General features: G+C 36.2%; 2 long non-coding RNA genes across 2 annotated transcripts; one reads left to right on the top strand and one right to left on the bottom strand.

Moving 5' to 3' along the window:
- Window positions 1-570: 570 nt before the first annotated feature.
- LOC145813889 (uncharacterized) lies at window positions 571-9629 on the top strand. Its single transcript, XR_014357284.1, has 2 exons — window positions 571-710; window positions 9418-9629. It is a non-coding gene; the product is annotated as an uncharacterized LOC145813889 (long non-coding RNA).
- Window positions 9472-15570, bottom strand: LOC145813890 (uncharacterized). The gene is made up of 3 exons (XR_014357285.1): window positions 15448-15570; window positions 10439-10582; window positions 9472-10330 (listed from the first exon to the last, which is right to left on the bottom strand). It is a non-coding gene; the product is annotated as an uncharacterized LOC145813890 (long non-coding RNA).
- Window positions 15571-16568: the final 998 nt, after the last annotated feature.

Genomic DNA, 16568 nt, shown 5'->3' with positions numbered 1-16568 from the left:
ATTGATTTTTTATTTTTTTATGTAAGAGATAATGTGATTTAAAATAGATTAAAAGTTAATTTTTACAATTTTTTTTTTTTTTTTTTTTTTTAAAGGTGGTGTCCAAACGGCCCCACTCAAAATAATTTTTTTTAAAAAAATACATAATATCACATGTCATTGTATTATAGGTCCACGTAGTTCGGCTAGTATAGTATAGTGAGGTCCGTAACGGATTTGGATACTCTCCAGTACAGCCATCTCCAGCAGTTTTGTTTACAGTGCACCACGTGTCTTTTGGAAGATCTAAAAGACCAAAAATTGCCACGTGACAAGGACCTCCAAACAAGTTTAGGTTACTATACTGTAACACAGGAGAGATGAATTTTGGACCTAACCCCTCTCTTCTTCTCTCTCATCGTCTCTGCCTCTCAGCTTCCATTCCATTCCATCTCCATCTCCATCTCCATCTCCATCTCCTTTTCCCTATCATCCTCAATCGTCTCCGCCCAACGCGACCACAACACTCTGCAGCCCCGACGACCTTCAGTTTCGTTCTCACGGAATCGCCGACCACCCTTCATCGTCCCTCACAGTAGCCCCGCCGCCGTCGGCACATTCATGGACCGACGGCCTCATCCTGTAGATCAAGAAAAGAGAAAAAAGAAAGAAAGTAACCGAGCAGTTTCACAAAAATATCATCTTTTTTTCTACAGATCTGACTTACAAAGGTATGATATATATATATATATTTGTTTTGTTTGTAAATTTCGTTGATCATTAGCACATAATCATTAGAACATGTCTTTTTTTTTTTTTAAATATATTTTTTATATCAATATATTAGAGTAAAAATCAAATCTTTCAGATCCTAATAAAGATACAAAAGAATCGATTTTTGGATGTTATTCTGAGAAAAAAAATTGATTTTTTTAGTATTACTTTGAATTTCATCGATCTGATCTGGATCAGTTTATTTGAACAGAAAATATTCCGATTGGTAAAAGAAATTAAACACAGAAAAAAAAAAAAAACGATTAAGGATACAAGAACCAAACGAATAAAATCTTTTTATATCTATATATATATATATTATGTTTTTTGTTTTTTGGGTTCCAATGGGTTTGAAACTATCAATATTTGTTTTCTTTGAATTGTGCTTCCTATGTTTTTCATTTTCTTTTACCTTTGTCTTAATGAAACATAATCATAGGGGATTTTAAGGTAATTGATAGAGGTATTCTACTTTTTATTCTGCGTAGGAGTTCTAAATTTTTACAGATTTAAGATCTAATGAGAGCCTAATTTAACTTATTCAAGTGTGCAATTTTATCTTGAATCAACCACGTTACTAGAAAAGTTTGAATACATTTGCTATGTTATTTATTAAATAGGGTATAGTAGATGCATTAGATTATCTAAATTTCATTAGTTATATTATAGATAAAAATATTATAAGAGTAATGTTTAAACTAAATTTAATTAGTTATTTTGCAGATAAAAATATTATAAGAGTAATGTTCAAGTGATATTTTACTGTAATTGGTTTAATTTTTATTTGGTTTGATGGTTTTAGATTTTATTTGTTTTTTCTTGTTGTAACCTAAATTTTGCTAAATTATAAAACAATGAAACCGGATTTTATATTGGTTTTGCTAATTAGAGTTCCTTTTTTTTTTTTTTTGATCGGCAAAAGAAAAGCTTTATTGATGAAAAACATAACAAGTATGATAAGAATACATCAATAAAGAAGAGGGTGCAAAAAGCATCACTGTGAAACATTTGGATCCCAACTAGGTTGGCACCTAAACGCACACCCAATCATCTGCTAGCACACACTCGAGGCTCCAAGATGGTGAGAAACCAACAAACAGAGCAGAACAAAACAAGACAAAAACAAGAAGACAACAGCCAGACACTAGCAGACCATCCCCAGCCACTGACATGCATTATTGAAGACTACTGACTGTGTACCTGCTAACAAACTCCACAGGACATCCATACAAACCCAGATTTCAACACAAAGCAGCTCGGAACAGTTAAGAACATCCTCTGATTTGGCGCCAATTGAAAGTTAAATCATCAACGGAATAAGGAAGATCTTTAATAGATGCTTTCAGCCAAAGTACTCTAATTTTGATATTTTCACTCAATCCAGAGAGATTAGGTTGAGCCTCTGCAAAGACACATTCATTCCTAAGTTTCCAAAGCGACCAAAGAACGATAAGGGGGATGGCTCTCCAAATTAACCTATCAAAATTTTTGAGCTTGACAGTCATCCACCATTGGAGAAGATCATCCACTGATCCTTGAATGCACCAGGAGAACCCCCACTCATAAATTATAGATGACCAAATCAACCAAGAAAATGGGCAATGAAGCAAGATATGGACAGCAGATTCAGGTTCAGAACGACAAAATGGGCAGATGAGAGAAGCAGAAGCATCTAAGATGCCAATTCTGTGCATAAACATTGCTGTCTTGATTTTGTTTTTCCAGGCCAGCCAAGTAAAGAATGAAACCTTAGGGGGGACAGCCCCATTCCAAATATGCTTGCAAATGTTAGAATGAGGCCCTAGGATAGAGTTAGAGGCAGAGTAAAGAGAGGACACAGAAAATACACCAGGACTAGTAGATGCTGAAGCCCAGATAAGATGATCAGTCCTGTCAATTGACAAAGATGGAGCTGAAGATAGTAGACCAAGTAAGTTAGCTTCTTCTACCAATTCCCAACTGAAAAGCACTCTCCTAATAGGAAAATTCCAATTGTTTGGGCTAGACTTTCTTGCCATGAACTGTTGTAGAGAACCTTCTTTATCTGTAGAAAGATTAAAGAGAAGGGGAAAAGAAGACTTGAGACTAGAGCTGCCACACCATCTGTCATGCCAAAATTTAATCCTACTCCCATCCCCCACTTGGATTTGGCAGTTATCTATATAGAAATTGTAAACATTTGTGCTATGAATCCCAATAGATAATATGTCCTTCCAAACTCTAGAATGTTTGTAGGAGGACTTTAAAGGTGGATGCCAACTAGCCTCATAAATATTGTATTTGCTACAGATAGCTCTCCTCCAAAGAAAGTTTACTTGAGTTCCAAATTTCCACCACCATTTGAGCAATAGACAAGCATTCATATCTCTTATTCTTCTGATACCCAGGCCCCCTTGGTTCAAGCTTTTGGTTACCTCCCCCCATTTCACTAAATGCACTTTCCTTTTAAGATCATTACTGCCCCATAAAAAAGCTGCCTCAATCTTTTCGAATTCTTTTGCCACACCTTCTGGCATCTTAAACAAAGAAAGAAAGTACACTGGTAAACTAGATAGAGTAGACTTGATTAGGGTTAATCTACCTGCAAAGGATAGCAGTTTCCTCTTCCACCCTGAGAGTTTAGATCTGATCTTGTCAATCACAGGCTTCCAGGTAGATTTTTTACCAGGATTGGCACCTAGAGGCAGACCCAGAAATTTCAAAGGAAGGCTATGTACTTTACAGTTAAGGAGATGAGCAAAGGAGAGCAATAAAGAATCAGACACACCGACGCCACACACCACGCTTTTGTGATAATTAATTCTAAGCCCAGATAGGATTTCAAAGCACCTAAGGATTCTTTTGATAAGTACCATTTGATCCCAATCTGCCTCAGAAAAAAGAATTGAGTCATCTGCAAATTGTAGGTGAGACAAGAGGACATCTTTGGATCCGACATGAACACCTCTAAGAATGCCAAGATTAATTGCTCTGACCAAAAGAATGTTTAACCCCTCAGCCACAATATTGAATAAGAAAGGTGATAACGGATCGCCCTGCCTAAGCCCTCTTTGTGGTGAGAATTCCTTAGTTGGAGCACCATTCACGAGAATGGAAATCCTTACTGTAGACACACAAGTTTTCATCCAAGAGATCCATTTGTTACCAAACCCAAAACTAGATAGCAGAGAGAACAAGAATTCCCAGTTAACCGAATCAAAAGCCTTTTCAAAATCTAGCTTTAAGATCAAACCATTCTTGTTGGTCTTCTTCCAACCATCTACTACTTCATTGGCAATGAACACCCCATCAAGGATGTTTCTTCCACCGATGAAAGTAGTTTGAGTTTCACCAATAATTGAGGATAGAGCTGGCTTCAGTCTATGTGTTAACACTTTTGCCAAAATTTTGTACAAGGAGCTTACAAGACTAATGGGTCTGTAATCAGATAGGCCGGAGGGATTTTCCAACTTAGGAATTAAACTAATGAAAGTACTATTAATCCCATAAGTCAGTTTGCTGTTTGTGTGGAAGTCTGCAAAGAATTGCATGATCTCAGGCTTCATAGTCTTCCAAAATTTCTGATAACACAACAGATTGAAACCATCGGGGCCAGGGGCTTTGTTATAGTTGCAATCCTTAATTGCAGCCAACACCTCAGCTTCACTGAACTCTGCAACAAGATGATGAGAAACATAGTCTGCCTCAATGGTGTTAAATGGCCCTCCCAAGACGGGTCTTTTGACCCAATCCTCAGTAAACAACTTCTTGAAGTGTTGGTAGACCTCTAATTGAACCCTGCTAGGATCCTCATAAGACACGTCGTTAACTACTATAGAGCTGATCATGTTTCTACTCTGTCTGGTATTAGCAAAAACATGGAAGAATCTAGTATTCTTATCCCCATTTAGAGTCCAGTTCAATCTGGATTTTTGATGCCAAATCCACTCCACCATTCTGAGCAAATGCCACATATCACCTCTGACCACTCTTCTTCTTGACCTCCCAGAATCATCCAATAGTCCATCCTCTGCTAAGATATCTAATGTATGCAATTCCGCCTCTAGAGCCTTGAGTTTGGATGTGACATGTCCAAACACTTCAACATTCCATTTTTTTAACTCTGTCTTTAGCTGCTTTAATTTTTGAACAATTCTGAATCCGGCCCACCCTGTAACAGTAGTGTTGCTCCAAATGTTAACAAAGAACTTAGAGAAACTTGGATGGAGAGTCCAGGCATTGAGAAACTTGAAAGGCTTGGGACCCCAGTCTCTTTCATCTTCCATCAACAGCAGAGGACAGTGATCAGAAACTAGTCGAGGCAGGCCCCATAACTTCAATCTGAAGCTAATCAACCATTCTGGGCTGAGGAGTACTCTGTCTATGCGGCTCCATTTCTCTGCTTCCTGGGCATTGCACCAAGTGTATTTCCTACCATGAAGAGGTAAGTCATGGAGCTCACATTTCTCAATAAACTCATTAAAATGCTTCATCCCCATGTCTCTCCTGGAGCAGCCAATCCTCTCACCTATATGTCTAATTTCATTGAAGTCTCCACCCATACACCAAGGTGCAGGAAAGTGATCCTTAAGCTTGACTATACCCGCCCAAAAAGATGTTCTAGCAGAGGGGTTATTTGGTGCATATATGTTTATCAAAACACAATCAAAGGAATTATACAAAGAGCCAGAAAGTAGTATATACCTCCTATTGCAGCAACAGCCAGATAATTGGAACACTGAAGGGTCCCAAATGCATAGAAGACCACCAGCAGAGCCTACAGGATCCACAGACATGAATTCCATACTTCTGCACCCCCAAAGCTTTCTAGCAACATTTTCAGAGTCCACAGCTTGCTTGGTTTCTTGGAAAAAAACAATGTCAACATGCTTGTCCTTAAGCAATCTTTTAATTCTTCCATTCTTCTCAGGTTTACCTAAACCCCTAATGTTCCAAGATAAGAGCTTCATAGATAAACAAAATGACAGGCTCAAGGCTCCCAAGAGCAGAAGCTTATTTTTGATTCTGCCCCTTATCAGAGATTCTGTCCTTGTCTTTAAGCTCTAAATCAATTATCTTGCTCAACACAGTGTCATCTTTCCCATTGTATTTGATGCCTAAGCATTTCCCCAAGTGTATAGTGGCTTTGGCCTCCTCCAATAGATCATGGTTCGAAGATGAGCTACCCTCAGATAGATCAGATTGAGCAAAAGCCGAAGCTGCTGGACTAAAGACAACTGACTTAGAAGAGTGCTTGTGGGCTGCTGCTGCAGTTCTATAGCCGTGTAATCTAGCAAAGCTAGTAAAGCCCTCTACATGAGTCTTCTTCTTCCCTTTTTTCTTTTCAGAATGCAGAGACTTTGTATTAAGGATAGGGGTTTTAGCTTTGGCCGAATGATTGAGGTTCATGGGTAATAACCCAGCAGGTCTTGGCTTGGAAAGGGGACTAACAGAGTGCACATGGGCTACTATGCCGTTACTTAGAGGATTAAAATTGACAGAGTCAATGGGCTGGGGTGGAATTTCAGGGCCACTAGGAGAGTGGGCCAAGAAAACTTCCAAATTAATGCCAGGCCCAATGTTAGGCCCAAGACTAGTAAGAGGTTCATTAGCCAAGTTTTCGTCCAAATAGATATCAGGGCCAATACCATTATTAAAATCATACCTGCTAATATGATCAGAAGAGAAAGCTTGCTGAGCACACCTCAACTTGCCATCATTACTTTTTGAATTTAGCTCTGACCCATCCATCGAAAATCCCTCAACGCATGCTGCTTTGTCTCTGCTAGAACCATCTTTACAGGGGGTCTCCTCGACAACAGTTCCCACTTCTTCAGCTATGTGACTGTCAGGAAGCGCCTTCCTCAGCACAACCTCATTTGTGCAAGCCAGGTCAGCACCAATCAAGGCTCTCCTTTCTGCCACCTCATCACCATCAATCTTCATCCCAGCCGCTGCTGCTGGGAGGATCCTACCCTCATCACTGTAGCAGGTTTCTGTGGGGGTGGAGTCATTCAAGCCGGAGGGCTTCAATCTACTAGAATCGGCTAGATGGTCTTCACAGACAAGTATGGGATGAGGATAGCCCTTACACTCTAGAGTAATAGTTTTGTTAATGAGCTCCATGCATACAGTAGCCACTCTAATCGTAGCATAAGCGAAGGATTTTGGGTGACAAACGTCACCGTCTATGTTGAGAATAGTGCCCCAAATATTGCCAATGCTGTTAAGAGTAGCCCTACTCCAAAGATGCAAGGGAATACCATAGCATCTCAACCACACACACCGCTCTTGTTGCAGATGATAATCTGGCCTCCATTCCATCACAGATTGGCTCCCGTCCTTGAACCACTCTTTGAGCTTGCCAATGTTTGATTGCAAATCACTTGTAGATTTAAAGGAGATAATTACATCTCTACCTCCTCCTTTTCTGACTTCTATCTGCTCCATCCCTTTCTCCTCCAGGGCTTTGAGGATGTTGTGAGTAGACTGTTCATTGTTGAATCTAACAATAGCACTTTCGTATAGCCAACCATTGCCCTCTTCTTTGGCTTTTATGGTTATGTTTGTGTTTGTGTTACCTTCCGCTGCAGAGGTGTCACCCTTAAGGACTTCAGCAAAAGATCTGTGCCCAACCAGCGTGTCTTTACCCTTGAAATTGATCCTATCCGAGAATCTTCTGAGAGGCTGAAGCTTGTCCTTACTCTGTTCACTTCTACTATTTCTGTCATAAGCAGCCAGTTTGACCTCTAGCATAGAGTCATCCACCAAGAGCCCATTTCCTTTTTGGATTGCGACAGATGCTGCAATGCTGCAGTTATACCGCACAAACCCGAATCTTGAATTGGTCACTTTCCTTCTTTTGAAAGGAATGTAAGTATCCTTCACAATCCCGAATTTGATGAAGAGTTTGTACAGAGCTTTGGCGTCCATAGTTGACGGGATGTTGTCCACAAAGACAGTAATAAGACCATGCTGTGCTTCCTTATTTTGTGCTCCACCTCCATTCCATTGCCTCACTACCGGAATCCAGCCACCATCTCGTCCTCTGTTCACCATATTTGAAGAGTGTCAATGAAAGGCAGGCTAATTAGAGTTCCTTAGAGACAATAGAAAAAGAAACATGTTTTTCTAGAATACAATACGTTACATCTGTGCTAAATTATTTTTTTTTATTAATTTCAATGCTCTTTTAACTTCTTTTTTTTTTTTATACCTTTTTTCAAAGTACTGACCATTTTCGATATCGGATAATGTACTAGCGACACTTTGTTAACATTTGCTTCGTTTGTTTTGAATTCTTATAATTATTTTGTGGTATCTTAATTTATTTATATTTATAATATAAATTTTAATTTAATATATAATTATAGTGATTATATATTTAAACCGACTGTGTAGTTACCAAATAAAATAAAAAATAAAAAAATTGAGAGTAATTATAATTTTACATAACTTTTTTATTTTTATTTTTATTTTTATTTTTTGTGGTTATGTATAAAGAATCCTATTTTAAAAGTTCGGCTAAAGTCTCAAAGTCAAAAATCTCAAGTGAGTCCTATGGAGTCTTGTAGCTTGACCCTGATTTTTTTTTTTTTTTTGGGAGTTGCGATAAAACAGGAAAATATATGCAAAATGAAGTGCTTAATCTGTGAACCTCCCTTTAAAACCAAAAACACATCAATATACTTTCTGTTTGTAAAAAGGTCAGTGTTATGTCATTTGGATTTATGATTCCATGTTTTTTTATTTTTGTAAAAATAATATATTTTCTTTTTGGTGTTTACAATTGGTAAGTGAAATATAAGAAAAGGAAAAATCGCATACCATAATAATAAGACATGAACTCAAATATCACACTTGATAAAAGAACATCGCATCCACCAATGCCTTGGTCTATATTACGTGAATTCATCATAATAAATCAAATACGCATGTCTTATGCGTAACACGTGGATGAAGGTATAGGATATGTGTCGGACACTTTTCATTAGATACTTTCTATATTTTGTATTTAACACTGTCATTTTTGTTGTATAATTGTTTTAAAATTTCATTTTGACACTATATATTACATATAATATCATTTTATCTCACATAATATATTAAATATATTAAATTAAAAACATAAAATTATGACATTTTTTGTTGAATTTGTATACCCTTAAATTTAAAATTTGATAGAATCCGTTGTGTAAATATGCACCCCCACCTGTTTCAATGTAACATAGGCGTTGGCCTTTGCAATGACCCCATCTTGTGTAATATAAAATGAAATAAGGTTACTAACACAAATAATTTCACTAAAATCTTATTAAATGCACATGCAGCCAAACATGTTTGGTTGTTCGAGTAATGATGGTATAAGTTCATTTTCTGGATACTTAGATTGTGTTTGGGTTATGGATTTATAGGTAGGAATTTATGAAGATGAAAGGGAAAAATAGGTGAATTGTGAATGACACTTTTTCTGTTTCCTTTTTCAAATTTCTATCTAAATCCATACTCCAAATACAACCAAAATCCAAACACAACCTAAATCATATTTGGTGGCATGTGCATTTAGTAAGAATTATTTTGTGAGGTAGATAGTCTATAAAAATCTATGCATTTCATTGTATATGGACATGATGGGCTTCTCTTCTCAATACTATATAGATGTTTCAAATGTAGTTTTGCATGCAGATGTGTAAGAAATGCATAAGGAGATACTTCAATACTACTGTAGCTGCACATAGTTGGGACTGTGAGTATGGAATTATGTGGCAATGGTGGCATGCTGACTAAGACTTTTTGTAAGTTGGAGCTCTATATAGAATTTTTTTTTTTTTTCACAAGTCATGAAATTAGATTAGCAATCCGATGATCCTATATAGATCACGTTTGCTTGTGAAAAATGATATAAAATTTGGTGTCTCATATGACCTATGTTATATGGACTATTCAAAATAAATGAAATAACGACACACCCTGACACTTGGGGGTAAAAATGTGAGATATGTGTGCCATATTTTCATTGGACACTTCTTATATATTTGTGTTTAACACTATTATTATATGTATATATTGTTGTATAATATATGTACAATGAGTAAAATGCCTTTCTAACCTTATATATTACATATAACATCATTTTATCTCACCTAATAGATTAAAATTAAAAATAACCCTTTTTTGTCAAGTCTGTATTCTTAAATTTGATGTTTGATAAGTCCAACTTCTATACCCATTCTCTAGTCCATTTAACATAGCTTATGACTATGAATTCCCAAAAAAGGGTGATATTAGGATTTCTATGGGGATGTTATTATTAATTCTATCCCATAGGGTTAGAGATTTTTTTTTTTTTAAACTCAAGATGTATATTAAGAAGAGGAAGCTAAAACATCAGAAAGAAGCAAAGAAACAAGATCAGAGGAAGGACAAGCATCCAGTCAGACGGAAGTTGCATCCTAGCATGAGTAGCAGCTACCCAGTGAGTTACCCTATTATTGTTGCTTCGTTTCATCCAGACAAAATTCCAATGCCCATTCCTAGATAACCACTGGATATTAGGTTTGCCCTTTCTTCTTGGGCTCCACTCCTTTGATAGGTTTGCCTGTGAACACACAATTTATTTTAACAAGTCAAATAATCCAATAATTCAATTAGCTGCTTATTTTTTGTGTCCCCAAAATAAGGCTTAGTTTTTAGTTTAATAACGAACCGTGATATCCACAATTGTGGTCTCTGTTAGCAACCTTAAATTCCAACTTGCATGTTGTGCACTTCCACATGACTATGTTGTCGTTCTTATTTGGTTTTTGAGGCTTGGGCACTTTTCGATGAGCTTTATGGCTTTTAGCCATACCTGCAAGAATTTCAATTGAAAGTTAATGTTGTGTCAGGATAATTTTAATCTACACATTTTAAAATTTTGATATACATAACATTGTTGTAAGTTCTAATGAATTCACACCCACGATTAGTTACACCCCATTGAATCAGCTTTTACATTAACAGCCCAATCAAGTAGGAAATAAAAAATGCTTAAAATTTCAATTTAAAGTTAATGTTGTGTGGTCTGAACTATTGACAGGATAATTTTAATCTGCACATTTAAAATTTTGATTTACATAACATTGTTGTAAGTTCTAATGAATTCAAACCCACTATTAGGTACACCCCCATTGAATCAGTTTTTACATCACCAGCTCAATCAAGTAGGAAGAAATGAAAAATGCTTTAAATTTCAATTTAAAGTTATTGTTGTGTGGTGTGAACTATTGGCAGGATAATTTCAATCAGCACATTTTAAAATTTTGATATACATAACATTGTTGTAAGTTCTGATGAATTCTTAAACAGCAGCGAAAGGTTCGAGTTTTGCTCGTGATAAGATTTGAGAACAAAACTAGTGAAAATTCCTGAGCAATGTATTACATTACCAATATGAATCTAATTCCAAAAACTAAAGGCATTGATCTCTTCACAAAAGTGAAAGAAACATCTATAAATATAAAAACCCATTTGACCCAATTGCACAAATCAGCCTAATATGCTCTCAAATCACAACCATTTTCCCAAAATGTTATATAAAAAAGAAAATTAAAATAAAAAAAACCTGTGAGTGAACTATGTTAATGGAATGGAGTCAATGTTTGATGAATCCTTCATAATGGGTATGACAATATTTTCCATTCTCCCCTACCTAAATTCATCAAAACATCTGAATCTGATTTTTATCAATTAAACCCCCCAAAAGTATGCCAAGGGGACTCTAAAATCTAGAGTTTGATCACCAAGAACTCATCCTTCAATATCTTCACATCCCTTTTGTTTCTTTGCATTCTAGTTTGCTTGACCTCAGAACCACAGCAACCCCAACTTTCCTTGATATTATATGTCCAAACACACCAACATTCACTCCCAACTACACCAACCAGCCCAACCTCAACACGATCTTCTCTTTCTTTCTGGCATTGTATCAAATGGTTGCTGGCCATCTTTTACCATTCTATTCTTGACATACTCAGAAATCAAACCATTCCAAGAATAGTGTTTCTCTGGGCCATTCTATCAAACAGCCTACATTGGGTTGGTTGTTTTGAAAGCACCCAGCAATTATGGAGTTCCAATAAACAATTCTCTGTTGAAAACTTGTCAAAATTGATACTGATTTTAAAAAGGAACACTGCTGGAAAATAGACTTTTAGTGGCGTTTAAAAAACGCCACTATAAGTGGCAAAAACGCCGCCAATTCCTTTTGCGACGCTAAACACCAAACGCCGAGGACGCGGCCGTCGCTATAACTTTATGGCGTTTTAAAAACGTCGTGATATTAGTATAGGCGGCGTTTTTAAAAATGCCGCCAAATGTCCTACCAAACGAACGCTGACGTCATTGACCATATTTAGCGACGTTTTAGAAAAACGCCATCATATCTTTTTTTAAACATAAAACCATTAGTAAATATGGTTTAAGAGGCATTTGTAGAAACGCCGTCATATCTCTTTTTTTTTTTTTTTTTGAAATTGTGCTAATTTTATTTGATTGAACTAAAAAAATACCTGTAATAGCACTAATATAAAATAATAGCTCCCATTCAAATAGTTGTAATGAAGCATTAATTCACTTTCTCATTCAATTAATATCCAATCACCATTACCCACAAAATTAACATATCCAAAATCCAGAAATCATGTTTTAACATTAACCACAAACTAACATATATCTAAAAATCATGCCTTAACGTTAACCACAAACTAACATATATCCAAAAATCATGTCTTAGCATTAAAGTTGTAATCTTCACTGGTCTACATGCCTGCATCAGAACATAAACTGCAATCAGATTTACCAAAATAAACACAAATTGAAGAATTTGTACCCAATACTTATAAACAGTACTTAAAACTTGAAGAATTCGGCAAACACCATTCTTTCTAAAAAAATTGCAAAAATTGCCAACAATTTCTTCAACGTATGATCAATTTCACACAAGAGAGAGTATTCATGAACTCGAATCCAGGCAAGAGGCTACAAGTAAAAATTATACAAAATAACTTAAAAGGAAAAGAAAAAGAAAAAATATTTTTTTGATTAGAATGAACATTTCACAACAAAATAAGAACTCTAATTATAAGTAACTATTTTTACGGGCTGTATGCTCTCCTTGAACTCATAAAGTGTGGTAGTTCACAACTGAGATGAATCAACTGCTGAGGATACATACTATGCTTATACAATCAAAATCATACAAACATATGTGCACTGAAGACTACTGGTTTACTTTTTAATTTTTTTGTTACAGTTCTATCTTAATGTATAATCATTATTAAGGTCAAAATTATAAAATTAAATGCACCCCACCCCCCTCATCCCACCACCCAAGTCCTTTCCCAGCCACCCCTCGCCTCGCCATCTTGCTATCCTCTCTCTCTTGTAGGATATCATAGGAGAAAATAGAAACAGAGTTACATGTAATAAATAATAATTATTGACTTAATATAATCCAAATGCTCAATTCATATGGCCACACCTTTTAACATTACAGACATAATGCATGAGTCAATCCAAACCAAACCAAACCAAACCAAGTTTTTTGTATTTTATAAATGTTTCATGAAATTAAATAACTATATGACGTTGGATCAGAAAGAATATATGAATGAGGTGTAAATGACATAATATCAGAACTGATACAGGTCATATCTCAAATTACAACAAGATCAGAATATGACATACAAGTTAGGAGTGAAGTGCTTTTCGCACTGATAGGATGCACAACCTTAGAGTGGTGGCCATAGTAATATGGATGGGACCATTTACACCTGCAGGAAATGTTTAACCTGTTACTTATAGGGGAAACAGATGCAAAAAGAAGAGATATAAAAAGAAAGCTCAATGAAGTAAATATGGCATACAAAACAATTGACAAGTATAATGCTTTTTTGTGTTCTACTTCAGATGATAGATACTGTCCATAATATTATATAGAATGTAAGCACTATCCGAAATCAAAACAACTCATTAAACATTACAAGGAAAACTAACCACCCAGCAGTGATGCAGAAAAACCAGGAAGCAGATAAGCATACCTGAAAATTTTACACAGAATTAACCATTATGAGAATATTTCTTTCTGTAAAAGGGAATAACTCCTCAACATGTTTGAAAGATAATTTTCTCACAATAACTTCGATTATTTTCAGAGAGTAAATTCATTGCACATATAATGAATGTAACTAGAATAAAATCTGGTTTCATTCTCAACAGAAACAACACTGGAAACATCATCATCACAAGTACAGTTTACCAGGGACACAAATTTACAGGAAGGTGGTTGAGTACCCAACAACATATGAATATTTAAACCCACCATGTCCCCGTGTCCTAAGATACTCGCAACGATTGGATTTCACGAGAATCTCAAGACATAATTAAATCTTTTCAAGTGGTTTAAGACAATGAAACAGAGAAACTTGGGAGCCGAAGATCTTAGCCTCTATACAAATAAACACGTGATGAGTATTTACATGAAATATGATTAAAGAAAAGCATGGTTACTTGAATGCAGTTGCCACTGGACCTATGCCGAAACTGAAGCCACAATAATCTCCCTAATTAATCCCTGCGATGAAAAACAATAACAATTACATCAAAAAATTAAGCAAGAACAATCAAAATGTTGAGGTGGTTTTAATCGTTAAAAATCACCAGAATCTTGCTTGTGATGGTAGTCAAACCAATCCACGCAGCATGTTGAATCAAGCCAATGTCTACAAAATCACCCAAATATTAAAGCATTCTAGGGTTACAGACACACATTTATTTGTATATGTATATATATCGAGAGTCTAGGGTTGGGGAATAGTACCAGAGGGCATCGAATTGGTGTCATCATCTTCGACCTTGAACTCGGATTGGAATGCGTGGCTTGAAGAAGTTTCCACTGAGTCGACGGGAAGGAAGAGCTTCAGAGAGAGAGAGAGGGTGGAGCTCACCTTAGTAAACGATGGTGCAGATAATGGTGCAGACGATGGTGCAGATGGTGGAGACCGATCTGAATCTTTGACGCTCTGCGATGAAATCACTGAGATAAAATCGCTCTGAATCTCTAAATCTCTGAGATGAATCTCTGAATCACTCTGATAAGGGTTTAGAGAGGGTTGAGAGAGAGAGAGAGAGAGAGAGAAAGAGAGAGAGTGGAGCTCACCTTCGTTCGTGCTCGCTACCTCGCTCTGAGAATGAATAAGCGGTGGAGCTTCGAAATCGCTCTGAGATTTAGAGAGAGAGAGCGCGCTCGAGATCCGAGTCTTAGGTGAGTCTCAGATTCAAAATTAGGGTTTGAAAAGGGGGGAGACCATGCGCGTGAATCACAACGCATTTGGAGGCATTTTTCTACGCCTCAAAACGGTATCGTTTTGTTAGCAAATATGCGGCGTTTTATAAAACGTCGTTAAATATTAAAAAAAGGCTAAAAAAACGTCGCCTAAACTCCTTTTTCCTGTAGTGGAAGAAACAAAAAATAAATTATAGTTGAAGAATGTAACCAAAATCAAATTACAAAAAAACCCTAACAATTGTTTGTTGATATATATCTGAATGAAACCCAAAAATCAACCAAAATCATGTATAACAGAGGTATAGAATGTACATCTGAAGCAACTCAACTATATAAATCAATTGTAAACATATAAATCTGAAACAGACCTAGTTACTAAAAAATTGTACCTGAGAGTGTTGGTTTGTCGATTTAAATGTATCAATGATATCTACAAAATCAGATGAAGAAAGAGCGAGTGAGAGAGAGAGAGAGAGAGAGAGAGAGAGAGAGAGAGAGGAAGAGGAGGAGGAGGAGGAGGAGGAGGAGGAGGAGTAGAAGAAGAAGATACCACTGGGAGGAGAAGCTTGGTGGTGCTCTCAACAAATTGAGAGATCGTGAAAAGTTTGAGAACTCTCCAGAAAATGTTTTCCGGTTTAAAAATGGGAAAATTGTTTTTCATTGACTTTTTATTTTTAATTGTACCAAATATTAAAAAATGTGAAGCATTTTTCAAAAAATATTTTTTGTCCAAACAAATGGAGTGTAAAGTCTTTCTTTTCTCTTTTGTCAGTCGAACTTTTTAAATATCTGAAATTGGCAACATTTTTATTTAATTTATAAAATTTGGTCAATTTCTCAAATTTTTCTCATTTTTTTTTTTTTTTTTTGGGAACTAGTCGGGCTTCATTTTTGATAAATATGTTTTATTAGTCAAGTTACTTTCTAGTATATTCTTTAAATAATTCTATTAGTGAAAGAACTTTTTCACTAATGAATTAAAACGCTTTTGCTTTTGATCATCCCCAAAAGGAGGGTAAATCCAAATATTTTGCATTTGCGGGAGTAATCTTTAGAACGGAGAGGGCACAAATTGAGCTGCGAATATGGGGCTGAACATTTGTAGAAAATCGCACACTTGATTTGTCATGACCCGAACCCGTCCCCGTGGGTTAAGGACATAACCGGCTAGTAATCTTGAGATTACCTACGGCCTCAAACCAAACCAGACGTATTTTAACAGAGCTAACGGGGGCCAAACGGAAGCAATTTAAAACTTTGTCCATAGAGTCGTGCTTATATGCACATAATAACATTCCATACATACATATGTTAATAACTCACAACAGAATATATAGTAACATAAAGTTGTATACAAATAGGATCATTCAAATCTAAGTCAGCCAAAACAAAGCTATATACAGATGTACACCAAAGTCCTCGCCAACATAACAAAATAACATAGAATGGCAGAAGGGCGAAGACGTGTCTCGTACGTGAGACGCAAGGGCTGACTCTTCAAAACCTTAGT

The sequence above is a fragment of the Camellia sinensis genome, chromosome 15 (assembly GCF_055761805.1).
Source record: "Camellia sinensis isolate YWXY chromosome 15, ASM5576180v1, whole genome shotgun sequence".
Taxonomy (NCBI): Eukaryota; Viridiplantae; Streptophyta; class Magnoliopsida; order Ericales; family Theaceae; genus Camellia; species Camellia sinensis.
This window is presented reverse-complemented; position numbering and strand designations above follow the sequence as displayed.